The sequence below is a fragment of the Geospiza fortis genome, unplaced genomic scaffold (genome assembly GCF_000277835.1).
Source record: "Geospiza fortis unplaced genomic scaffold, GeoFor_1.0 scaffold111, whole genome shotgun sequence".
Taxonomy (NCBI): Eukaryota; Metazoa; Chordata; class Aves; order Passeriformes; family Thraupidae; genus Geospiza; species Geospiza fortis.
The window spans coordinates 6,189,874-6,217,832 of NW_005054321.1; the positions used below are offsets into that span (position 1 = coordinate 6,189,874).

Sequence of the window (27,959 nt, forward strand, 5' to 3'; positions counted from 1 at the left end):
TTACAGGATGGCTTCCTTCTAAGAAGGATGATTTTCCCTCTTGCTTTTGTCCCCTTTTTGCAGTGCTGTCTCCTATACCAGTTTGTTATTTCTTCTCTTTGCTCCATTCCTACCATTTTCAGGCTGCAGTTTACCTTTCTTATATGCAGATAATTGATACTTTGGACTCAAGGTAGAGTTATATAAATATAAATACTTGACCATACCGGACCAGATAATGTAGCTGAGCTTGCACAGTGTTGACTTATTCCTGCAGAGGAGTCAACCTGGTCTTAAACAGCCACATAAAGGCTTGTTATATCTCTTGCATTTTCCCCCCTTCACTTTGACACTTCATGCTCATCTGCCAGCCAGTATGACTGCTTTTCTCATTCCATGTAAGTCTGTGTTTGCAAGCAAAAGTACCAAATAGAGGCTAAATTTTCTGCAAGATTTTATCTGCCACCTGCATCTGCCTATTTGCTGTGTCTATCCCTCCTGTCTGCCAGCTGCTCTCAGCAACCAGCTTCTTGATAGCCACAAGGTTCAAACTTAACAGCTGCTCCCACTTTTGTGCTGTAAAAACAAACCTCCATGTTTGTTTTTTTCCCTCACTTTGTACCCAAGCAGGAAAAAAAGATATAAAGACCCAGGTGTTGCCTCTTTTTCACTCATGCCATGTGATTCCTGTGCAAGATAGAAGAAGGTGTGATCAAATGACTGTGATCATGGAGTCAGGATTCTTTTGTATTTTTTACCTTCTAGGTACAACCTGCCATTCCCTTCTCAAGTGGAAAATTTCCAGATAACATAGCAAGATGTGGCAGAGACTTCAAGAAAGGATGGTCTGATAAAGATGACATGAAAGGAGATTTTGAGGTGAGGGTAAAGGTGATAAAGGTCAAAGCTATAATTATCTCCATGTAGAAGTATTAAGACTGAGTACTGCATAATCTTACATCTGAAACCTCTTAATATATTCAGACACATTAACATACATTCCTCTGCCTGTGTTCTGACCCAGCCAACTCTGTAAGCAGGAAGGAACTGGTGCAGGGCATGTTACAATGAGGCATTACACATTCTAATGGATCCACTTTGAGCCAATCTCACCACCAAGCACCTGTGCAAATACAGCCTGGATGTTTCCTTCCAGCTGCCTGGGCTTCTGTCTTTCCCCCTTATTGCTGAGCCTCTTAAGATAGGAACTGCACATACTTTTACCTCTTCCTCTCAGATGAAATGCACACTTTCTCCATCTCCCTCATGGACATGAAGAGCATTTTCACACCTTCCATGTGATCCCCTGGGATTCTCAAAGACTTGTGTTTGCATTGATTCCCATACTTTTGATTATGAAAACTCTTATGATACCCATATTATTTTACCTTTCTTTCTTTACTAATATGAATATGCCTGATGATCCTAACTCTGAGATTTCTTATCAGAGACCAGTAGGACTTGTGGACTTAAATAGCTGCATAAGGATATTGAAGATATGAGCCAAAGCTGCATGACAGTATTCTTCTGTGTCCTAAGCAGAGAAGGGCATTATATGCAACTTTTGAAAAAACATGGGGTCAACCTTTCTGTGTATCCCTATTCTGTGCATCACACAATCAATCACTAGAACTCTATGGAATTTCAACAAAACTGTAAACATATACATCATGTCACATGATAACTGTGACAGTGTTCTCCGGAGAGGACCCCTTGAAGGTCGCTTGTAACAGTGTGTGAGGGTGTAAACAACACCTGACAGCTACACTTATATTTACGCATTAATATGGGTATCAAAGAAATGGGAGATATGGTGTATGTGTATTCTTGCTGTCCCTTAGGTTTTTCATTTTTGGAGTCAAGCATAGCTTAACTCACTATTGAAGGACTGTGCTCCTCTCCCTGAAAGTGTTGGGGAAACTTTTACCACGTTGGAGAAAGGAAGAGCATGCCTTTTACTCATGATGACCAAGCATGAAAATGTTTCAATGCCACCACTCATCAGGAGAAAAAGGACTTTGGAAACATGGGCTTCAATGTAGTCTGAAGGGGCTTAAAACCTTTTTGTTATAATCAAATACTTATCTGTCCCTATACACTACCTGAATGTTGAATGGCAGTTTTGTGGAAGATGTATTTATAACAGCTGTATTACATAAGCTTTGATACCAATATCCCTTTTGGATATCCTTGGCTTCTATGTTAGTAAAAAGAATGATGAGTAGAAATTTTTGACCAAAGCTTTTCTGAAACAAAATGTTAAAATATTTGAGTCCTAATCTTTGCCAGTTACGGCATGACAAAGATTAAACCATTAATCACACACAGCCTGTAAAAATACCCTTTTGATCATGAGACAGTACTTGAAGTGATGATGTGCCAGTACTGTTATTTTGACATGATAAAGTAATACACAGTATCTGTTTTGTAGTTTCATCTCTTGAACTTCTCTTGAAAGGAGAGTGAATGAGAGACTACAAAAACATAGAATGTAAACATGACTGTATGACAAACCTCAGAAAGGAATGAAAGTTACTCATTGAAAGCCTGCTGATGTTTCTTTTATCCTTTTCTTGCATGAGTCATGCAAACCTCTGTTGTTTCTCTTCCACTTACTGATTTATTGCTTGATGGTACTCTTGAAATTGAAAGCTTTCTTGGATGCTGCTTAAATATCTGCCTTCTTAAATCCCTTTTTTAAACGTTAACATAAACAACTTCACTTGTCCACTGCAGTTTAAAACTTTAATATTTGTATTGATTTCCAACTAACAAACATTATTTCATTATTATTTGTAAGCAGAGAGGAAAATAAAAGAACAACTGCTTTGAAGCATCAGCCCTGATGGTGAAAAAACCATGATCCCAGTGGTTATCCAACTGCTAACTCAGGTAGGGTCAACTGGAGCAGATTGCTAAAAGCTACAGCAGACATCAGGCAGTCCAAGTCTTGAGGAGGACTGCAAGGTTGTTCACAAATTATGAGAGAAATTCTGTCATCTCCCATCAAAATCAGCATGTAACAGGAGTCTGAAGAGGCAGGGAGAATTTGGAGCATGGAAGTCCTGTCTATATTGCCACGTCTTTATCTGCCCTCCAAACAACTGCATGAACCAAATGTGTCTGATAGGTTTCTCCTTAAACTCACTGACTGTGAGTGGGGTGAGGCACTGGAACAGACCAGAGAGGTTGTGGCTGCCCCATCCCAGGTGGTGTTCAAGGCTAGGCTGGAAGAGGCTTTGATCAACCTGGTCTACCATAACAGGGCAAAGAGAAACTAGATGAACTTTAAGGTTCATCACAACCTAAATTATTCTGTATCCGAAATTAAATCTACACTACAGACGGTGACAGATGCAAGCTCATTCAGTTCACCAAGGGCAGGGTGTGATCACATCTCTGCAATATAAATATATTCTTTAACAGAAAAGGAGATAGGATTTAGATTGGATAGTAGGAAAAATTCCATACTGAAAGCATTGTCAAAATTTGGAACAGGCTGCCCAGGGAAGTGGTGGAGTCACTATCTCTGGAATTATTTTAAAGACATGTAGATGTAACACTTAAGGACATGGTTTCGTGGTTGACTTGGAGTGCTGAGCGAACCGTTGGACTTGATAACATTAAGGATCTTTTCCAGCATAGACAATCCTATAATTCTTAGATTCTAGGATGCATTAGCTGGGGTTTGGCTCCTGGTTGACAGCCAGTCTGGCGTGACTGCTGGCTCATGTCTCCTGCTGTGGGCCAGGGCACAGGGCAGGCTCATGCTGGCTCGTAAGGAATCCTGTGGACATATCCCATGCTGCTCCTCTGCTGAGTGGGTGCAGCCACCAGTAGTGCAGTCATTCCTGAGGGATTGGGATTTAAAAGGGCGTAGGCAGTGCTTGGCAGGCTGTAAGTTTGAGGTATTGGTTAATTAAATTCCTTGTAGGTTTTCCCTTCATGATAATGCTAAATCCAGGGATAAGTTGTCCTGGCAACAGCTTTGGCTACCGTTCTTTCCACCCTTGCTTTTAGGATTGTGATTAGAGGTACTTGAGTATGTAAATCACCATCTGAGGCTGGTGGATGTATTTATTTATTTCACAGAAAGTGGTGCCCATATGAATTGAAAATACTGTGAACTTTCACTTGTGTTTGAATAATAAAACAATATACTCACTCTTCAGAGCTCAGTCTTTAGCCAACAACATATATATTATTCATTGTTTCAAAATGTAATAGAGATACATACTTAATATCTGCTTTCCAATTAAACTTTATGAGTGGGGGCTGACTGTGGTTATATTTTTTGGCTGTGCTTTTTAATTTTCTTCTAATGTCTCCCTGGGAATTCAAGAGGCAGCTTCAAGCATAAACATGTTGAGTGTTAAAATAGCGCAGTGTATTTTATGGCCAAAATTTTATGGCCACACGGATTTGTGGGGCTGTCAAATGTGGTGACTGAAAGTAGGCGTTGAACCCGCTACACTTGATTTCTTCAGTAAGCTTCAGTATTTGCAATTTCAGGTAAAACCAATGGAACCAAGGGTAAGTGGCCTGGTCTTTTTTCATTTGATGAATAGTGTCAATTATTGAAAACTGTGGATTCTTGGTACTCCTACAGATCCAATCTCTTATTCTTATTCTTATTCTTATTCTTATTCTTATTCTTATTCTTATTCTTATTCTTATTTTCACTTATGAATCCTCAGAGAGAAGTGAGATGTGCACCATAGGGTTACATACTTTGCTTTAGTTGGTTCTGTTTATATGTTGGGTTCTTTACAAAAATTATAATTTTAGTCTCAGGCACTTCTTCTGGGAGAGGGGTAACTAATTAGAATGGTTCCTCTTTGTAGGCATGTGCAGGTTTTTTTACTGCCTTCATCTTGTTCTTCCCATGATTAAAATCCTGTCAGATGACACTTTGGCACATCTGTGAGCCTGTGTGGCTGGGACATTGGAGACAGAGGTCATCGTCTGTTTTGGAGGGGACAGTCCCCTCCTGCCAACAGGCTGCTGGAGCAGTGCAGTAGCAATAGCAAATGACTAATTAGGATGCTTGTGTAATTTCGAAAACACTGTATGACAGTATTTATACTTTGCTTTAAATGACCCACATATTATTCTGTATAGAATGGCTTGAGATGGAACAGTGACTGTGTCTATAATTGGGTTTGTTTCATTGGTTTCTTTTTCCTGCCTGAAGCCAGCAAAGATTTTCTCTATCTGAAATACAAGTCAGTGGCCATACTGGAAGGAAAAATTGCAAGAACAAATGTAGATATCACATGCTATGACTAAATGCCTAAAGAGCTGATGAATAAGGAAATGGAGGATGCATCAGTTTTGAAATTACAAAACTCCAATAAGGACATTTACACTGGTTAACAGAGGCTTAAGTGTCAGAATGTCAACCAAGCATGCAACTTGGCTCAGGGCAGGTGACAATGGCTGGGACATAGAGATATCCAGACCTCCTGATTGGGCACTTTGTGTAACTGGTGAGTTATGGAGGCACTTTCCTTTGATCTGTCTAGCTAATGCCATTGGAAAGGGGATGCCTCTAAGAACTGCTCTCCTAAGGAATGTTATTTATGTGCCTGAATAATTTCTTGAAGGGATTTGTTATTTTCCTGTGGCTGCAGAAAAAGTCTAGGGAAATTTGCATCAAAACTCAGCCAATAAACTTATGTCATGTAAAACTCTCCTTTATAGCTCCTTCAGTTCAACCTGGCAAAGAGGAAAACTAATAGGTTGAAGTATTTTTGAAGTAATTTGAGGTAGCCCTGCTATTTTCATGCCTCCAATATGAAAACAGCAGAAGCTGTCGCTGAAGACACAGCTGGCTGTCTGAACTAGACAGTGATGAGGTGACATACCTATGGCTGGCTGGCAGCCCAGTCTGCAACACAATTGAATGTGTCTAAATGGAGATCTCCAGCAGGCTAAAGAGAAAAGATGGTCCTGTTAGCAATTCTGTGCCAAAAAACACGTGAAAATATTTTCAAGGAACAAGTAAAAGGGCTGTGCACTTTCCAGAATGATGATAGGAAATGGGAATCAAGAGGTAGAAAGGCTTCTGGCTCTGGGAGGCCATGGGTCTGTTGGTGATGATGGGTATGGACAGTGGGGAAGGGATTAAAACAAAGAGAGCTCAAGAAACTTTTGAAGAAGGGAAACCAAAGTAAAGAAAGAGCATTTGCAAATGAGCAGATCACTTGGTAAGAGGGGTAGTTCTATTGCTGTGGAAATCTGATTCTCTTACTAAGGAGACAGGTGAAACAGAGTTTCAATCCTCAAAACTAGAAAAGCAGCCAGATTTGTGGAGAAGGAGGATGCTACCAGAGGAGGTTAAATTAATAACAAAATGAATTAAAATGAGAACTCAGGATAATGTAAAAAGGTCTTGAGAATAAAATGAATCAAAGTATCAAAAGACATGGAAAGGAGGTCTTTGATTAGCTTTATGTCAATAACTGGGAGATGGAATAAATAGTAGTAAGGATTTGAAATTATTTCCATGTAAGAATTTATGAATAAGCTTGACATTTATAAAGCCTGATAGGAAAGTCTGTGTGACTGAAAATTTTAAAAAAAAGAACCCCATGGTGGTTTTTTTTGAGTGAACTATGCAAAAAAGACAAATTCTTCTGAAGTTCACATACAAATTGCCAGACCAATCATAACTTGACAGCATCTGTAGCAGATCATCAAGGTAAGGCAGACAACAGGATGACTGACCTCTCATTTTACAGCAAGGAAACATGTACTGTGGGAGACTGTGTGACATACATTTGAGTTCTCATGCTGGAAGAAGATAAAAGTTCTTTATTTTTATCATCTAAGCTTGGGGAACTCTAACTGAAACATCATTTTGAAAGATTGAGAACTAGATCACAAACCTGAAAGATAGTGTTGCTTAGTTACAAATGATTTTTCCTTGATTACATTTGCAAGCAAAATAACAGCAGTAAGATCAATGGACTAAAATAGATAGTTGATGTTTTAAAACTTTCTGTTCCACAGAAATGAAAACAATTAAGAGGTAAATCAGCTGTAGAAAAGACTATCAACAAACTGATGAATTATTATCAAGAGAGGATGCAAAATGTTTCACTGCATCCTTGGATGCCACATTCTGACAATGGGAAAAGAAGACTTTGCCACTTTTGAAAACAAAGCAAAAGGATTAGAAGCTTGAGTCAGGGGTGAGGTGAAAGGTCTCTACAAAAGCACTGAAGATCAGTGGGGCCCTTATAGGGAAACAATTTGACATGTATCATGGAAGCAGGTAACGTGTATTTCAGTGCTGCTATGTGTGAATATTTAATAATATTTCTGCAGATTTTACCACAATGGTTAAGCAATGAGTAACTAGTAACAAGGTACAATTTAGCAAGAGCCACAATGAAGATTCTTACTTATCTCTAAGGTGAAAATTTAAATTGCTTTCTAATAGCAGTTTAGTTCAGATGGGGTTAATCCAACAACATGTTTTATTTCTTTCATGTAGTTCATCTTTTGCTTATACAAAGAACTGTTCCTGTGCTTGCTTTATTTTCGCAAGGAATTAAAGATATTGGAGGGTCCAGTGCAGGATCATGATCTGGTACTGAAGTCATAGTTTGGTACAATGACCCACAAATATTAAGTAGAAGAAGTAGATTTCGTTTTTTTGCAGAGTGTTTGGTTCTGTTTTCTGGGATGTGTGCACATATACTGCATTTGTGGACTTTGCCATCACTCAGCTCTGAGCTTGAGTCATAATCCACTGTGTAAAATATTTGTATTTCAAAGTCTTTGAAGAAGAAATTTGTTTCTGGAAACCTAAAATATATCCAGAGTCTGTGATATCGCAGGAAAATTGAGTTGTTGGAGGCATTGATGAGACAGCGTGAACATAAAAATTATCTCTTCTTGTAAATATACACATATTTTAGCTACTTCCTATGCACCCTGAATCCTATGTTCTTCTTTCTCTTTTTCCTCATAGCATTTTTTCTTGGCAGGGTTCTTAGCTGAGGTTATTGACAAAGAAGTTTAGTGCAAAAGTCAGCATCTAATAAGTTGCTAAGACTTTACTGGAAAGAAACCTGAGGGATGTTTCCTCTACTCCAGGCTGTCAGACAGAGAAACGAGCATCCTGCAGCTTTGGAACTGCATCTTCTCTGTTTTTGTTGCATCTGTAATGCTTAAAGAAATGGCTACTAAGACAGAGGAAACTAACTGGGCTCTAAAGGAAACTCTCTGTTTTTTCAGCCTGAACCGGCCTGGACAACCAAGGTTACAAGAAAATTTTTCCAGCTGCAAGCCAGCTGTGCACTGCAAGAGCAGGGAAGAAGACATTACAGGGCTTTTATATTTCTATACTGCAATGACAGCACACCTTCCATGATGTATCCACAGAGGTACACATACATCCAGGGATGTGGGATGTTGTGTCTCTGCAACATCCCCCACTTGACCTCTTCATCTGGTAGTTAAAATTAATCCTTCAGGGCTGTTGGTTCAACTCAGGACAACTGCCCAGCAAAGTGGCTACCAGTGAACTCTCAGTATCTCAATAAAAATACCTCAACATTTTAGACTGAAAAGTCCATTAGTTGCCATTATGCTGCCTGTGCAACCCTCTTTGTCCTTCTCCTCCTTTCAGTCAGAGAAAAAAGAAATCCTCTATGAGTGTCCTTTGTAGCCCATAGGGTAACTTCAGCTGGCCATCCTTGTGTCTGTTGAAGCTGACCACATTGCCCACTTTCCTGCTGGCATCTGAAGGCATGAGATGTATTGTGCTAATACAGGTGGTGTCTGATCCATGCATATTCCCTGGAATTAGGTACTTGGGACACCTTCAGCTGAGGCAATTCACCTGGCTGGTAGTTCACTCCCTTCTCCAAAGGCCCTTTGGATACGACCTGCTGGCCACTCAGAGAAGGAGATGGGTAACTACCGGCAGTGCCTTGATCTGGGTTCCCAGGACCTCTCTGCTCCCAGGAACATGGTATGACTCCCATGGGACAGGAATGCTCCATTGTGAAAAATGGTATCTGAGAGCAGACTAGAGGAAGTATCCTCTGGTTAATAACAAGAGTTATTTCCAATGGACTGCAGATTGTTCATCCATTAGTCATCAGAAGTGAAGATTCTGAAGGGAAATATAAACTTCTCAGGTTTGTGAAGATAAGGAAATATCTTAATTACAATTGTTGATATGACACCACCATCTTCTTGTCAATCTAAAAATCAGAGAACAGCAGATTATGTGCTGATATGCTGCCCACCTTGAACTCAGTGGAATGGCCTCCACCACAGAGGACTGTTACAAATCATTCACAAACCTTGCAAAAACTTCATATCCACAACTACTTTATATCCATGCCTTTGTGATTTCATAGCTATGGTTTCAGACATTCTGTTGCCATTTCTTTTTATATAGGTGCTCCTGGCCTTCTTTTCTATTTTGCTAAACTTTTTGCATTTGGACATTAAACCTTTAATGACCTCCTTCATGAGGTTTTGGTTCTTGTTCCTTTATTAGTACTCTCAAATCCCAAATTTAATCTCTGAGTTAGTTCATTTCATTTGCAAGCACTGTAATTCCTTTTGTTTTTCTCTTCAGCCACATCCTCAGGCTTTTTACTTTTCTTCCCCTGTGTGTAGTTCTGTTCTCCCACAAGCTATTTCTCTGGAGTTTATTATTTCAATAAAATCACTGTTTGGATGAATTTTGTCCTGTCAGGATAGGGTTTTTGTACATCAAGATGACATTTAACATCACAGAAGGAAAATCTTCCTTCTTTTTTCTTTATATACGCTCTCCAGTCATTCAGTGAAGTCCCTATTCTATCCTCTCCCTCCTCTGCTCTGGGTGAGTAATATGTAATACTGCAGAGGTTACTTGTACAAAAGTCACCCTCACCCTTTGTCCTACACCTTATATTAGTTCCTCTAATTTCTTGTCTGATTGCAGTCTGGTTCTGGTGACCTTGGTGCCTTGAAGAATGCTGATTTTTTTTTTTCATGTTCATTCCTTATATTGTAACTTAGAGATTTTACTGCTGCTTTTGCTTTACTGGACCCCACTTTTTTTAACTCTGAGGGCCCTTGGCAAAATACTATAATTTTATAGGTCAGTACATCCTCCTGACCTGGAGGGAGCTCTGTACTTACAGCTGAATCTTCATCTGTGATTTCTTATGGTCAGTTCATTATTCTTGCATAGGCATGTCAGTGAATGTTTTTCACTGTGGAGTCTCTCTCATTCTGCAACATCATTTAAGATCCCCACTGCAGCTTTGGCTAGTAAAGACCTCTGTACTGTCAGTATGTGCTCTTCTTCCACTATCCAAAGGCTCTGTATTGTCTTTCCACTATCCTCAGACACATTCTTAATTCCTATTTAATCCAGGAATAGAGTTTGGGAGTGAGTGCAGCAAAACCAGGGTAGGGTTGACAGTTATGGCCCCTATAACAGCCACAGAGGGAATGAGGCATATCTAAATGACTGATTGTTATACATAAAAAAATCTTCAGTAATCATATATTATTTGTCTGCAATTCCACTCTCATTTTTCACTAGTTATTGTTAGTGTTATTTGACATTCCATCTTTCATTATGCTGTGGTAATGGACTCAAGGCTGACAAACAAAGTCATGAAATACTGCTTATCTCAGCTTTATTTCTTCTCTGAATAAAACCCTTGTGGACAAAAACATCTTGGATAGAAAACCACTCTCAGTAGTGATGCAATTCATGATCATCCACCATCTCAGCTCTCCTGAGCTGATCCTACAGCCAAAGTTATTTTCTATATTCCAACAATATAAAATTTGCTAATTGTCTCACTAGTTGGTCATATGCCTTGCTTATTGCGTTGAAACAGGGTTTCCTACTCACCCAAGTGTAGGAGATTGTTAGATGTGTTCATACCTGAAAACCTGTGGATCACAAAGGTTCCACGGGTGCTTATTGTTGTTTATTCATGCAAGTTTTTTGGTACAGGGAACAGGCTGGGACTCGAGCCAGGATCTCCTGATACTGTGCCCTGTCAGGATTTGTCCTGGGTTAAAACAGGATCTTCTCCATGTTACTGGACAAGGATGGCAGAGTTATCAAGTTCTGCTGCATAAACTAGTGATGGAGACACTGACCTTTCTATTGTGTTATTGGGAGAGGGAGAAACTCTAATTCTTGCTGAACAGTTGAGTAGTAGAGTCCAAGTAGAACAAGACTTCATAATATTATATTCTCTGGGAAGTTTTCTGAACTGTTATCAGTCAGAAGGTTTCTGCTGAAGAGGGTCCCCCTTGTACAAGAAAATCTGACAAGGTAGAGTGTATATTCATTTAGTTGTTTTGTAAATAAACTGTCTTAAATCAAAAATTATAGGCTTTTATTCTATATCTGGAATGTACCTAGCTGACTCCTTCTGCCATAATACATCCATGGTGGCTGAGCACTGAATAATGCTGTACATATAATTTATGTTGGTATGTCTTGAAGTTCACTTTTGCCCCAAATGATTAAGCTACAAGAAGCTGAATGCTTGCAAACTTACTATAAAATGAGAAAATTTAGCAGAAAATTGAAGAAATATCCTTCCAAATGTTTTTATTCTTGTTTCTTATTTCTGTTTCAGAGTGAATTTTTTTAAGGTATTTTAATTTTTGTGAATTCCTGTGAATTTCATATGCCCTGTTTTGTGACTCCTTTGCCATATGTAGCTCAATGGAGATCTATGGATTGTGACAACATAGCCCCATTTTGTTTGGAGAGGAGAAACTGTGCTATGCTATAATGAAAGGGATTCCCTGAGATGCAGGAAAGGAATAACTTATTATTTTTTGTCATTTTTGTATCTGTACCTCTCTGAAGTATGTTTTAATTTGTTTTTATGTGGATCTGAAAAATTCAAGAATTAGGAATAGTTCTGTGAAACTGAGATGATTTCTGAAAACTTGGACAAGGTAACTGGAAAAAAATTTGTAATGAAAAGATTGTTTATTCTTAGCTGAGGAGATTAGCATTTTTCTGTAATTCATTGAATTTATGGCTGATATGCCAAGAATAGAAGTGTAATAGAAACATCTTACTTCAGAGGATGACTGCATATTTTTTACTGCCTCTGTTTGATTGCAAATTTTTTAATGTGTTGAAAGTTAAAAATTGCACAGTGCACAGGCAAAAAACCAACTATATCTAGTTCTGAAAGGTTTCTGAAGAGTTTTTAATTTTTTTGAGGATTAGCATAGAGCTTGCTCCCAGCATTTACAGCTGCTTTAACTCAATTGTAGTTGACACAATGTGTATATTTAAACCAGACAGTCTCTGCACAGGCAAATCTTAAGAGATTTAAGATGCCTATTTTTATCCAGACAGAGATAGGCAGTGCAATTCTCTCCCCTTGTAATCATGCTATCGTGTGGTGTCACCAACTGACATAAAATTTGCTTTAATGTCAAAATGATTGACATTGCACAGTCTTGAAGTCTATTTTGTTTGTTCATTGTTACTTTTAGCCAACTGTTGATTTTGGCTACTCATTAAGGTACCATTTATTTTCATCTGCATTAAACATATTCCAAAACCTCCCAAGAAAATCTCCTGCAAGTGTATTTGGATAGATCTATTTGGGCATCATCAATTAGCAAAAGCTCTGATGAAACTGGTGGAAATATTGGCTACTTCAGTGCTGTAGATTCATCCATTGCCTTTCCAGAGGTGAGAAATGCTTAAAGCTTTTAGACATTAATTGGTAAAATGTGTCCTTAGGATGGAAGCTGAGTCTCTGCAGTCTCCCAGCCTCTTGCCAATACAAAATCTTCACTGTATTTAACAGAAGAATGCCTGCTTGAGGGTTGCTCTCAGTGTGACAGCTCAGGAAGGAAGCAGCTGAGATACTCAGAGCCTGCCCCAGTGTTTCTGACAAATTCCACTACTGAAGGACTGTGGGCAGGGAGGCAAAGGCTCAGCTGGAGACAAGCCCTGCATCTGCACTGGAGCAGCCTCTGATACACTTGATGCTGGCTACACTTGTTATGGAGAATCTTCCACTTGTGGAATGACACGTAGGGTTAAGAGGGCTCCAAGGGGAGTGGGCAGAACAGGTTCCAGGAAGGATGTCAAAGTTCCAAACATCCCCAAAAATAAGGATGTGCTAAAAAAGGTGGGAGGGGGGGAAAAACTAAATGGGAAGCAGAAATAGAGGTACATTTAAGATTGCAGAGGGTTTTTTCAGTTTTATGGGTTCCACAGAGGAAAATGAACAGCAGTAATAGTACTACTACTACTAATATTAGTAGTAGTAGTAGTACTGTTACTGCTGTTCATAATAGTACTACTACTACTAATATTATTAGTAGTAGTACATACAATAGTGATTGCATGGGCAAACATTTGGAAAAAAGAGAATAAAAGAAGTTTTACTTAGTTACTCACACCCCTAGACAGGTGTCAGACACACTCACAGCCCTTTTGTTCTCCCTGAGTATGAACAATCCAGTGCTTACAGTACATAATAAAGTGTGCTCTGTGGCCTTACTCTCAACAAGAGCTGTGCTATTCTGGCTCCAAAGGCACTGTGCCTATTGGAAGCAAAATGCTGCTAGAGGCTGAGGGAATAGGCATCATCATACCACCTCCTCAGCCCCATGGCACAAAACATGCCTTGAAGGATGATAAGAAAAGGTTAATTCTCCACTAACTTTTCAAATCCTATCTTTATTTTTTAATTTTACCCACACTTGGAACAGTGTGGATAAAATTGTTATAAAACAATTATAAAATTGTGTGATAAAATTGTGGATAAAACAGTTGGAGCTGTTTCAGTCACTTGTTTTTATATTTGTGGTGTTAAGACCCCAAATCTAAAAAGAAAGCATTAGTTTGGAAGTAAAACTCTAGTCTGTTTTTTCTAAATTTAGGAACTTCTAGCACTTGATATGTAGCTTTAATTAAGAGCAGCTAACCTCCACAAACACTGCTTCACCTAAAAAGGGAAGTTAATTAGTGGTTAAGAAAGAGTTGAAAAGAAAAACTAAAGGTCCAGTTTACCTTGAATCTGTTGTGGTTTTAAGCCCAGATGGAGATGAAACACCACACAGCCTCTCACTCAACCCCTCCCTCTTCCCCCCAACCCTGGTGGAGTGGGGAGGAGAATTGAAGTAAAACTTTTATATTCAGATAAGAACAGTTTAATAATTGAAAATACAGTACAGTACAATAATAGGAATAGTAAATAATAGTTATAATAAAAAGGACAAAACGTTATGCACAATGCAATTTGTCACCACCCATTGGCTGATGCCAAACCCCCTCCCCAAACTCAGACTGGCCCCCTCTGGGTAACTCCCCCAGTTTGTGTACTGGGCATGGCATTCCATGGTGTGCACATCCCTTTGCTCAGTTTGGGTCACCTGTCCCAGCTGGGCTCCCTCCCAGTTTCTTTCATGTTCCTCCTCACTGGCAGAGCAGGAGACAAGGAGAAAAAAGTCCTTGACTTAGGATAAACACCCTGTAGCAAAAAACCAAAACATCAGTGTGTTATCAACACCATTCTCATCCCAAATCCAAAACACAGCACTGGAACAGCTACTGGAAAGAAATGAGCACTACCTGAGCTGAAACCAGGACAGAATCACACCTGGTCTTTCTCAGTTAGAAATCTAAACTCTCCAGATTGAATAAACTCTGATCCAGACTTTGAGTCTTGTGAAAGGATCATCTCTAATACCCTTAGGAATCAGTGTATTTGTTCTTGCTTTTGGAAGACAATTCTTGGTTTTCTTGGGCTTTAACTGCAAGGTGATTTATTTTAAGTCTATCTACTCATGTTCAAATCCTGTTTACTTCTCAATGCCTGCAAAATTCCATGAGTTCAAAACTACGAGGAAAGTTCCCACAGACCCTGAGATTCTTAAAATAAAAGGTTTTAATTTTCCATCTTATTTCTGATCCCTTCAATTAAACTGCATTCATTGCAGTTTGGCAAACTTAATTGCACACTTCAAAAAGAGAAGAAACAAAAATCAGAATAATGAAGAAAGATAAGATTTTTTTAATTGTATGTCTCAGACCAAAAGAAAAAAAAAAGAAAAGAGACCATAAGAAATGGAAAGCCAAGAAGGCATAATTTTGATTGTAGCTTTATTTTGCTAAATTTTGGTGGGAAAATGAGGCCTTGTTAACTGTGCTGAAAGCAAAAGATTTGAAGGCGAGCTGGTTTTTCATTTAAATTTTATGATACCAAAAAAAAATACAAAACGGCCAGAAATCTGTGGAATGAATACTTATCAATCCCATTTCTGACTCTGTGTTTTCTCACTTGCAAGAATGGAATTCACCTAATAAAGTTGGAGCCAGTCCAAAACTAAAGAGATTTTTTTCTTGTATTCATATGTAAGACCTCTAATATTTTGGCTGCTCATTCCTAGTAAAAATCAGGGGACAGCAATCACATATCTTGCTATTACACATGCATGATTTACCTTAGGAAAGATAAGAGTGGGTGGGAGTTATTTTTATCTTCACATGGCAACAAAACCCATTGCACTCACGCTGCCAATGCAATTTACAGAGGGTTAAAGGGATTTTGATTCTTTGGGAAGGGAGAGGAGTCAGTGAGGCAGGAATACTTGAGAGATGAAGTGATCCTTACTTCTAATCAGAAGTATTTAGACTCTCCAGACCCTATAACAGAACCAGCTAGAGAATTTGTTGCTATCTGTGAAGAACATTAGAAGAAGGGTATCTACTTGACATGCGAACAGAGGAATCTTAAAACTGCCTTTATGCTGTGTGGTACTGGGTGTGGCCTGATGATTGCTCTGGAATGGTTCTTGCAGCCAACTCTTGCCAGAGTATGAGTTGTTGTGGCTGTGGCTGAACTTGAATCCAGCTGCATGGGGAGGAAGGAAAATAGGTCAGCAAAAGACAGCTCAGATGTGTGTGATATGTTCAAAAGGGTGACAGCATCCTTCTGAGAGCACCCTTTTTATTACCTGATATTTTCTGGACTCTTAAAATAATTTAGCTTGGAAGAGATCTCTGCAGATCCTCTAGCTTTACCTCCCACTCAAGAAGGATCAATTGCATGGTGGAAATCTAAGAGGTAATTTCCATATAAAGGATTTAAAATACTGCTGAAAGTTGGAGTTGTTTGGTTTGTTTTCCAGTAATAATGCACCTCTGGGATTATTTCATTGGATTATGAGGTGTTTTTAGAAAGAGAGGTGCTCAGTATTTATATATCTTGGGTATGGACATCTAGAAATCCTGTATAGTATTTTAGGGAAGGCTTCTGTTTTGACCCAGCTGACACAGTAATAGAGATGTAAAGGGAAGGGCAACAGCATAACCTTTATTTCTCTGGCAAGACAAGGAGACTCGCACTGGCTGTTTTTCAAAATATCTTCTTCTCTCAGGTTCCAAGGTTTTAATCAGGTCAAATGCACAGCACGAACCCTACATTGAAGGACTCTGAATTCTGGTCTGCTAGGAGTTTGCACATACAAGAAAAAGAAAAATAAACACACAATGGACTGGAGTCCTCCATTTTAGAACTTTGTTTTCAGGTAGGCTTGAATTCCAGTTTTAGAGAAGGATGAGAAAGATGCGTTTTATGCTATTGAGTCAGCTTACCCTATTTACACCTGAATTCAAAGAAATTACAAAAGATAGTGCTTAAAAACATCACTTCAACACTTATTTTGCCCATAGATGCTCGCAGAATGTCTAACTGTGTCATGACATGGCTGAACTGACAAAGGCCTGAGCACGTGGGCTTGTGTGGAGGGAGGGGAAGCAACCTGGTCTAAGTGAAGTAAGAGAGACAAACCTGCAAGCTTTCAGCCCTTACATCTGAATGGACACTGAAATCCAGCACCTGAACCCTGCTTTACCAACACAGGACATCCAAGGCTTCTTACAGCTTGATGTACTTTGAGTCCAAGCAATTGCTACAGCCACTGGTGCTTGCTTGACACCAGCGTTGACCTTTTCCACTCCGCTGTGCTTTATCTGTCTGAGACATCAGTCTTTGTTTAACAGATGCTGCTTACAAATTTTATGTGTTTTCTTGGTCACTGTGCAATGCCCTCGTGGCCCTGAGCTGCTGGAAGGCACATTTCTCTCCATGGCTGGATTCCCATGTAGCAGTTGGGTCTCCAGCAGCAGAGGGGACCTGCCTGGAGCACAGAGAGGCTGAGTGGACAATGACACTGTGTCCCAGCTAAGAACCAGCTGAACTCCAGACCTGAATGATCCATACAGCAAATACTTTGTGTGAACACACTCCAAAACACAAGTTGATGTAATCCTGCATGTTTGGAGTTTTTTTGGATAACATTAAAGTCATGGACAGAATTACTATGTGACAAAAAACATACGATGTTTTTTTCTCTTCCTAAAAATGCATCATTTAACTTCCTTAGAGGAATCTAGAATTACTTTCCCTGAAACATACTGGCTGAAGCACATTTATTTCATATGTTTTGCTTAACACATTCTGAGAGAAATACAATTAAATTTCATTAATAAGATCCTTCCACTTGCATGCATGCCTTGATTCAGAAATTCAAAGTCAGTGAGCAGCTGTAATAGAAACAGTAGTCTTATAGGGAGTTGCACAATATATAGTAACTTTCTAACTTGTTTCAAAAGAAGGGTTATATTTTTCATTCCAGTGTCAACCTTGCTTTCTGCATTACAGGTCTAATACACAGGATTAATAATTTTATTCTGCAAATAATTGCATTATGATTAATCCTACAAAGTATCTGTTGTCTCCATAAAGCAGAATTGAATCAAACATGATCCTAAGCCTCCTGTTAGTCTTTACCGAAAATGTGGCAGTAGTTTATTCTCTATTTGCCCTTAGTGCTGGTTGTAAAGGGTAGCCTGTGCCATACTACTGTGGTAATAGTCATGAATATATCTATGAAATGGCTAAAGCTGTGGCACTAGATAGGAAAGGAGAGAGGGCAGACTCCTGTAGCGCGTTCCTAGTGCTGTGCACAGGCCTGACCCCAAGACACAGCAGGAAGGGTGATGCCCACATATGTGGGAAAACTGAAATTTTTGCTTGTAGGAAAATGTTTGCAAATCTGGGAGAACTTGGAAAGGCAGAGGTTTGTGTTTGCCATAGGCAAATCTGTAGGTCATAAGCATATTGATTTTCTTCAGGCATTCCTCTCCTTTTCCATTTTTCTTTGCATCTCTCTCTTTGCTGTCTTTCTATTTAAACATCTACATATGTCAGAGACATCTTAAAGGTCAAAGCGCTCCATGCTGTATTTGTTCCACCTGCCCAGTACTACTTGATATGTAAGATTTTCTGCCTCCAGCCCTGAATTTTTCTTTCACCAAATAACCCAGGGAGCAAGTGGACTCAGGGTATCTGAGCAGGAAGCTAAACAAAAGTCTTTGACTAAAACACTTTGAAACAATCAAACCCATCTGTATAACCAAGCACCCCCCTATAGGCAGGAAAACCACTGCAGCTTCATGTAAACTCTGACTACTATTCACTTATTTTCCTTTTTGTTTGAACCCTGCAACCTTTTTAAGGTCTGATTTAATTGCTGGAAACCAAACATAAGAGAAGTTATTTTGCAGCATAAGGGCAGAATACCAAAATTAGTGCAGAATGTGGTCTTATAAGCATAACAGCAACCCATGATTGGAAGCATTGTGTAGGAATATTAACTACAAATTTCTGTTTTGAAGAATGTGCAGCAAGTTCAATCCCTGCTAGTGGAGGTTTGACTTGATGACCCTTGTGGGTCCCTTCCATCTCCCTTCCTGTGACCTGGAATTGTGACAAATATGGTTCTTACTGTAAAAACAACACTGTCAAGCTGGACTCAATGCACTGTCACTCTGCCCTCAAGGCTCTCATACTAGCTTGCAAGACTATTTTTTTTCATTTTTGCCATGCAACACTAATGAAATCAATGGTGTAAATAACCCAAAATTTTTTGTGGGACTTTGATCTTTATTAAAAACAAGGTTAATTACAGTGATGAGTTTTTAATATGTTGCTGTTTACCTTCATTTACAATGTCAAAGTCTGGGACTCTACTGGTCAATTAAATTTCATCTTCAAATCTGCACCATCAGATTTTATTGACTCATTAGAGGTTTAGGAGTAGGTGTTTGTTTGTGTAGGTTTTTCTTTCTTTTCCAAACTTCAGCAGATCCAAATTCTATGACCAGCATTGATCAGCAGCTCTCATACAAGAAATTGTTGTTGCTTCATTTGGAGCTGTGACCCTTGGATGTGGTGGGTGGGGAAGAGCAGGGACTCAGCTCTCACAATTGCATGGATCTGTAGTATTTCTAAATATTATATAAATATGTATCTTTCAGTTACTCCACTTTACACTGAAGCAATCAAATGCAGAATGTGAACCATGAACATTAATATAAGTTGGTCTATAAACAGTTAACTTTAAGGAAGTGCAAGGAACTACAGGTAGTGACAGTCTCTCACTCTGTTCCAGATGATGGAAATCCCAGCTGGTAAAATTTTATATCTTATATACTCACTGTGTATGTGTGTGTGTGTGTAAGTCACTTGTATGATACATGTTAAATAGACAATTTACATATTATTTCCTCTGCCTAGGGACCTACCTTGCTTGATTTGCTTACAAAAAATTTGCTTTGCTGCCTTTGGTCACAGTGACATTAGACACCTTCAAAGGTCTGCAAAGGGAAGTGTGAATTACTCTCCTCATTATGTCTGAGGGAGTGACTGGGAGATATTTGCTCTGCATTATACATAATGCCAGATGATCAATGCTACCACTGTACCCCAGCAAAGACACAGCATGGGAGTAAGAATCAAAGTGTCCACCTTTATTCCCAGCTCAAAGCACTTGGGAGCTGTGAATCTGCTCTCCTCACTTCTCCTCCAATAACATCACAAGAGTGACCTTTTGTATATCAGGTTGTTAATCATAGAAATGTGTAAGTTACAAAAGATCTTTAAGATCTTCAAGTCCTGCCATTAACTCAGCACTGCCAAGTGCACCACTAAACCATGTCCCCTGGAGCCACATCTACACCTACACATAATTACAGATCTTTAAAATACTTCTAGGAATGTCCTTAGAGCAGTCTGTTCCTGTGCTTGAAAACCCTTGTGGTGAAGATTCTTTCCTTAATATCCACTGCAAACTGCAGTTCTGCTGACACCCCTTCTTACTTCTCCAAGAACTGAAAATTCAATCACTTCATGATGTCTCTGCTCAAGACAGAGTCCAACCATTGCATCCTCCACCAGTCCTTCTGTGTTCACAAGAAGCAGGTCCAGAGGGGCATATCCACGAGTTGCCTCCCTTGCCAACTGTGTCAGGAAGTTCTGTTCCACACACTCTGGAGCCTCCTGGATTGTTTGCTCCCTCCTATGTTGTATTTCCAGCAGACCTCTGGCAAGCTGAGGTCCCCCATGAGAACAGGCCCAGAGACTGGGAGGCTTCTCCCAGTTGCTTATAGAATATTTCATCTACCTCTTCAGTCTGGTTAGGTGATCTGTGTAGAATCCCACCGTGGTATCTGCCTTGTGATCATCACCATCAAGCTCCAGGCAGTCAAAACAGTTCCTAACACACAGGGCTAACCCGTCACTCTCCTTCCTTGCCTGCCCAATCTGAAGAGTTTATAGGCCTCCATTGCAGCACTCCAGCTGTGTGAGTCATCCCAACATGTTTCCATGGTGGCAGCTATGTCACAGTTTCCTGCAGCACAATGGCTTCCAGCTCCTCCTGTGTGCTGCCTGTGCTGCAGGCCTTGGTACAGGTGCAGTTGGGCTATTGAGCCCAGCACCTTTTTTGGGGGAGAGGCCCTAATTTGTATGTGACTGTTCTCAGTTGCTTTGGTGTTTTCTAGCATTGATAACCCCACATCTTAATGCATATTTAAGAAATGAAAGGCTGATTTTGGTTGACTTTGGGGGTTTTTTTGAGCCTTGCATTTTCTGTCTTTCCTGTCTTTCCTCCTGACCCCGAGGTCTAGAAACTTTCTCTTTTTAAAAGAAACAAAATTTCTTATTTAGTCACCGGATGCTGGGAGCTGGAGTTTGTGGGAAAATACTGGTACACTGGTGACATAATCAGAAAAGTCAACAGAGCTTCCAGCCCTGCAGAATTTCTCTCAGCTTTCCTCAGCTCTAGGTGTGAATACTCAACTGCTCTGAGCCTGAAACCACAGGTCTGGGGCTTCAGCTGCCTGCAGCACAAGGGCTGGAGCCCAGGGGTCAGCCTCTGCCTCTAACTTGCTGTTGCAATTAGGGAAAGCATGGGCTGTGGGATGGAACTCACCTGGAGAGAAAGACACCACAGCTGTATCCTTTCCACATTGATTTGGACAGCTGCTGAGGGCCAGTGACAATGTGGTCCACTGGTCAGGGGCATTAACCAATGGCAGAAGGTTGTATGCTATGAAACAATAAGTTTTTAATTACAAACCTTGTTTTTGGTTAACCCTGACAGGCAGCTAAGCACGACAGAGCTGTTCACTCCCTGCTTCCAAACCAAAGTCCCATCAGAAAGGAGGAGAGAGAAAAGGAAAAGCAAGAAAACTTGTGGGTAAAGATTAAAAAACCCAAACCCCAAACAAATAAGCAAAAAACAAACTTAAAAAAAAGAAACAGAAGAAGAAAGGAAACAAAACAAGTGATACAAAATACCTAGAAAACTCCTGAGCAAAACACAGGCAACTTCCCTAAACCTTATGGAATCTGCTTGGTTATGTCCCCTCCACACATATTGTGCAGGCCCAATCTATTCACCAAGGGTGGGGAGCAGAGTAAGAAAGAGAGAAGTAACCTGTTCAACAGCAGGAAAACCCCTGGTGTATTACTGGCATTGTTTTGGTCATAAATCTAAATCACAGCACCATACAAACTCCTATGAAGAAAATTGACTTCAACCTGGTTAGGACCAGTATAATCCCCTGTCTGTGAAAAGAAAAGATTAATCCAGGGCTGCTGTTAGGAAATGCTAGCAATGATTTCAATGGAATTTAGTACCTGCTCCTTATTCTTTCTCATTTGTATAGCTCCTCTGAGCTGCAGGAAAGGATTTGAATAAAAGAAAAGGCAAAGTAAACCCTCATCCTCCTGGGACAAAATGTTCCTGCTGGTTTCCTACAATGTTACTTCAAAGTAAGAATATCGGGAACAGCTACAGCACTGAGTATGATGAATCATGGGTGTACTTAATGTTATTCAACAGAAAATGTGTCAGGAGAAAGTAATCCAGGAATATCAGTCACTGTTGTGCTGGGAATGATGAGTCAGACGGGTGCTCAGTGCAATACATCACCCTCTGAACACTTGCAGGGAGGCTGAAGAGTGCACGTGTCAATCTTCACTCTGCTTGCAGCCATGATTAAACATGAGCTGGTACTGTTGTTTTTCGGGGCCATTGGGTCATATTTCCCTGGAAATCCAGAGTCTTTGGCAGCGATGCTTGAATTTGGAGGGACATCTGTGTTTCCCATTACTTGCCAAGGTAATCATTCACACAGAATCACACAGAATCACTGGGTTGGAAGAGACCTTCAAGATCATCAAGTCCCACCCATACCCTAAACACCTTGACTAAACCATGTTACCAAGTGCCACATCCCGTCTTTTTTTGAACACATCCAGGGGTGGTGACTCCACCACTTCCCAAGGCAGGCCATTTCAATATTTTATCACTCTTTCTGTGAAAAACTTTTTCCTAATATCCAACCTCTATTTCCCCTGACACAGCTTGAGACTGTGTCCTCTCGTTCTGACATTTGTTGCCTGGAGAAAGAGACCAACCCTACCTGACTACAGTGACCTTTCAGGAAGATGTGGAGAGCGATAAGGTCACCTCAGAGTCTCCTTTTCTCCAGGCTAAACAACCACATCTCCCTCAGGTTTTCCTCACAGGGTTTGTGTTCCAAGCCCCTCACCAGCCTTGTCACTCTTCTCTGGACACGCTCGAGCATCTCAATGTCCTTCCCAAACCGAGGAGCCAGAACTGGACACAGCACTCAAGATGTGGCCTCACCAGTGCCAAACACAGGGGAGGAATGATCTCCCTGCTCCTGCTGGCCACACTTGATATGCAAATGATACATTTGCATTTGCAGTCTTATCTTGATCTTTACTCAAGACAAGCTTGCCTCATTTGAGGGAGGCAAAGAGCAGGTGGGCTCTTTGTTGGTTCTATTTAAGTTATGTGGGGTCTTCTTCAGCAAGTCAGTTCCCAGGATAATTTTTTAAGCTGTTATTGAAGGGTTTTAAAGAACAGAGGTGGAGGAGATATGTTTTCAATTTTTTAAATCTGTGCTGAGCGCAAGTATGAGTGTAGGATATGTACTGGATGATGTGAAGGCAATACTCACCATGGACCTTACACAAACTGATGGCTGATGATCACAGAATCTCAGAAAATGCCAAGCTGGAAGGGACCCACAAGGACCACTGAGTCCAACTCCTGGCCCAGCACAGGACCACCAAGAGTCACACCCTGTGCCTGAGAGCATTGTCCAAATGCTTCTTGAATTCTCAGGCTTGGGGCTGTCACCACTTCCCTGGGAAGCCTGGGTGCCCAACCACCCTATGGGTGAAGAAACTTTTTCTGATATTCAACCCAAACCTCCCCTGGCACAACTTCAGGGCATTCCCAGTCACGGGACTCACCCCTCCAGGTTTCACTTATGCCAGTGATGCTGGGACTGAGAACAAAACATCAGTTTGTCCTCTAGTTTGTTCCTTGCACTGCCTCATTAGTGTAGAAACATTTCAGGTGTGGTACTTTGTAGCCAAGACCTCTTAAAGCAGATTGAGGGATCCTATTAGTGCTCATTTCCTCTAATTCTGGTACACCATCCCAGCACTCATGATGGCAAGCCTGCTATTTTCCCTTTCCCTCTTCCAAGCTGGTTTAAAGCTCTATCAAAGAGCCCTTTTAGCCCCTGTGCTAGACCTTTTTCCCCTCTGAGAAATCCTGGGGAATTCATGATGAATGCCTATCAGGTGTCAGTATACCAGGTGTTGAGTAGATCCTCCTATATGATCCACAAGCCCAAAATTTTTCCATTGTTACCAACCTAGGAGCCGTGCATTAACTTGATGCCTTACTGGTCTGGAGAGTTTTGCAGGATGTTCCTTATTTGTGCCCCTGGGAGACAGGTGACTTCTCTGTGAGATCCGGTCTGTGTATTGGATTCTCTGTTTCCCTTAAAAAGCAGCCCCTATTACAACCACGCATCCTTTCCTCTTAACAAAGGAGGTTTTGATGTGAGGTACAGGTGGTGTTGATTTAGGGAGCTCCACTATCCCAGAAGGACCTTCACCCACCTTATCAGGTGTCTGACCTTCCGTTCCAGAGCCTCACACCTGCTGCAGAAGGTACCAGTCCTACTTATCAGATTCTGGGAAGGAGGAGGAACCTACTTCCTGGTATGTACAGTGAACTGCTTCCAGCCTTTGTCTTTGAGAGACCCTGGGCTAACAGCCCTTTGACTAATTGCCCTGCAGGGTTCTGAGTCCACAATGAAGATGCTACTGACATTTTTCTGCATGGTATTTTTTGAATCTCTCTCTTTTTTGATAACAATAAGCACAGATAGAAATAGCAATTATACCACAGAGAAGCCTGTGTTCTAGAGTGTGTCCTCTGAAGGAGCAAACCCCGTTGAGGAGACTGAATTGCCCATAAGTGTCAGGAGACTGCACTGGATGCATTTTAACAAACCTGTGCTCTGCCTCATTCCTTATAGACTACAAATTCACAGCTAGGGATGCTCACCAGAAACAGTCTCTTCAAGGATTTTCTTCTCATAACAAAGACAGAGATCATATTTACTGGGTTTTTCTTGGAAGAAAATAGTTTCCCTTACATATATGCTAAGGGATTGCTTTGCCTTTCTCTCTAAAGAGCATAGACAACTTTTATGGTACTTAAAAGTCCTTCCTTTTGTAAGCAGCTCCAGAATTATTAAACCCTTGCTATGAGAGCTCTCATAGCAAGATTTCTCTTACCAGGCAGGTAGTACAGGAGATGCCAGAAACAGATGTGAAAGTTGCAGAGAAGAATCAGTGTTTAGTACAGAAGGTAGAAAAAGACAGTGATGAGAACAAATGAAAATAAATTTGTCTCAACAAACATTTGTCAAGGAGCCTAATTTCTGTGGTACGGACCAAAATTGCTGCTGACATTTTCTGTAATGAAGTTTCTTCTGATTTGTTAAAAGTCTCCATCTGCACTCTGACTCATCCACTTTATTCCTGGACTGGGCATGTAAGACAGACTTCCACATACTCAGGACCCTGGCATCCTTCTGCAAAATGCTCCACCAAGGAAAGGCCAAGGCAGATGGGTACATACAGACCTGGGGCTGTCCATTTGCCACTGTATAAAATAAGGCCTTCACTGAGAAAAATCAGCTTTGTATCCAGATCCTTCCTTCTGCCTTTTTTCTTTTCCTAATATGAAGTATTCATTAAACTTTATTCTGAATGCTTAAAAGAGTGGTTGTGTTGCATTTTATTTTTCTTTTCTGGCTGGATTTATAAGCAATACAGGTTGGCATAGCTCTATTGAAATCAGAGGAATTATCCCAGTTTCCACCAAAGGATGCAGATCTGGGGTTTAAAATGCATATTCAGAATGAAAGAGTCATGTAAAGAAAGTAGCTGTGGGTAATGAGGCAAGGATTTCAGCTAGAGATTTCTGAAGTGTATTTACGAGCCTTAGAACCTCATTTCTTATAGCAAGGGAAATAATATCTGTTCTGTTGCTTGCTTAATAAAATTATTCTCTGTTTCAGGAGAATTAGCAAGCCACAGTGCATTTAGAAACTGCTGCATTGGCATTTTGTAAAGTTGAAAAGGACAAGATGTTTGACACATTTAGCGGTCCAACATGTGTGTTGTATTTGTCTTTGGACACTCATTCTGTTACCTCTCCTTCTCTGCAGACAATCATTGGCCCGTCAGCATGAAAAATTTGTTTTGCTCTGGAAAATTTCAGCCCCTGCTAGGATTGACTAAGAGGAATTGTTGTTTCAGCAATAATCTCTGTTGATATGCTGTGCATTAAGCAATAAGCGGCTGTTGAAATTGATTAATTGTTGAAGTGGAGATGAGATTTTAAGGCAATTTCAAATTCTGTTCATTGCACTCATATTTTTTTATTAACTATCCTTTGTTGTGCTGTTATGTACAAGATGAATAGAACTTTTTTTTATAAGGCTTCTCAGTGTCATACATTATCTTCTAAATGTTTGGGATGTTTGAAAATCCCAGATATCAGCAGCTCTATTTCCAAGCCTTCACCAAGGAAGGAGAAAAGGATAACCTTGTCTTTTGAAACATATTTGTCTGTGGTTTCTTGTGTGACAGCAGACTCTTTTTTCCACTTTGATATATATAGGACAAGGAGAAGCACTAGAGCAGGTCTGACCCAAGGTTGATGAAGGCCAGTCTTCTGCAGATGGCAGCAGACAGCACCAGCTGCTTGAAAAGAGCAGACAAGAAGTTTCACAGCTAGTGGCAATTTGAAAATTAACCTTTGAGACATTTTCTCCCAGCTTCCATGGGTGGAAAATTCATTTACGCCTGGAGGCAAGAAGGTTTGCAGGTCTTCCTTTCTTTTTTCCCCCTCTTTTTTGTTTGTTTTTTCCTCTTCCTTTAGGGTTTGTCACTATAATTCTGTCCAGTCTTGATACTTGTAGAAAATCTTTGATCTTTTTGATTGTGAAGCTCTTGGCCATGATGGTATGCTGTGCTAAAGACAGGTGAATTGAAATTGGTGTGAAACACTGTGTCATTGTATCAGTACAAAATATGTCCCCTTCTAGTCTCAGCAAATCTATTGTGTTTCTAATAGTTTGTGTTATCTGTGCCTGATTAGTTGCAAATTTTAGGCCACAGTGGTTTGTTGTTTACTTACTGTTATCTCTGTCCCCTTTTTAGATCTTGGGTCCTTCAAGTGCAAGTTCTTCAAAGCAGGCTGGTCCTTACACAGCTTTTGTACAGCACTCAGTTCACTGTGGACATCAGCTATTTACAAAAGATATGCATCAAAGTCTAGGGGAACTGAACATTATTAACATATTCTGACTCTTATTTGACTAATTGTGACTAGGAAAACTAAAAAAAAAAAAACCTGAGCAAAATTAACACTTCTGCAAATGAAATGTGTTAACAATGTCACTTGCTAACAGTGGATACCAAGGTACTGGGTCTTCTGGTCCACCAAAGACTTGAGGTACCAGGAGGAGTTGTGAGGCTGAACTATTTTGATGGCCATATGTCTGGTTTCAGGCCTCTGCTTCCCACTTTTCTAGGGTTTCTTATCTGTAATGTGAATGATCATGAAAATGATGGCATATTTAATTTCTGTGAGAGTGTTGTATGCTGTCAGAGTCCTTCCACTGAGACTGCGGGAGCTGCTCCTGTTTGCGCTATGCAAGGTGAGACTGCTGAAGAGCTGTGTTGGCTGGGGAACATGAGCAACTTCCCTGCTGCTCCTTATGGCTCATCTCTGAACTGTCCAAATTTAAAAAATCTAAGAATGCCTAAACTTGACATCAATTTATACTTTCACTCAGAGCCTTTCTGAAGAATTCGACTTAAAGGGAACTGGTTTCACATTAAGACAAAACTGAATCTATCTTTATCATGTTTTTGTAGGAGATGAGGTAGGTTTCCAGCATAGACTGCATAGAAAAATGCGCATTTTTTGGTCTTTGTTTAACTCCTGATCAGCAGGAGTGGAGTTGGAAAGGTCTACTGAGAGAGATGGAAAAGTTCAAGCCCAACATTAAGTGAAGGACTTTACTCTTCTGGTTCACCACTTCTCTTTGTGAAGAGCTGCATTTTGATTGTTGCATGGTGCTTTCTTCAGAAGGTGTTTTGTGGGAAATCTAGAGTGGATGGAGCAAGCTATGGGTGACAATGGCCAACCTTTAAACATGTTGGAAACTTAAATCCATATAGTGTGGCCAT

The 27,959-nt window shown here is 40.3% G+C and overlaps 1 long non-coding RNA gene across 1 annotated transcript; it reads left to right on the forward strand.

Moving 5' to 3' along the window:
* The first annotated feature begins 16,029 nt into the window (after window positions 1-16,029).
* Window positions 16,030-26,415, forward strand: LOC115947842. The gene is made up of 3 exons (XR_004081684.1): window positions 16,030-16,073; window positions 24,335-24,407; window positions 26,383-26,415. It is a non-coding gene; the product is annotated as an uncharacterized LOC115947842 (long non-coding RNA).
* Window positions 26,416-27,959: the final 1,544 nt, after the last annotated feature.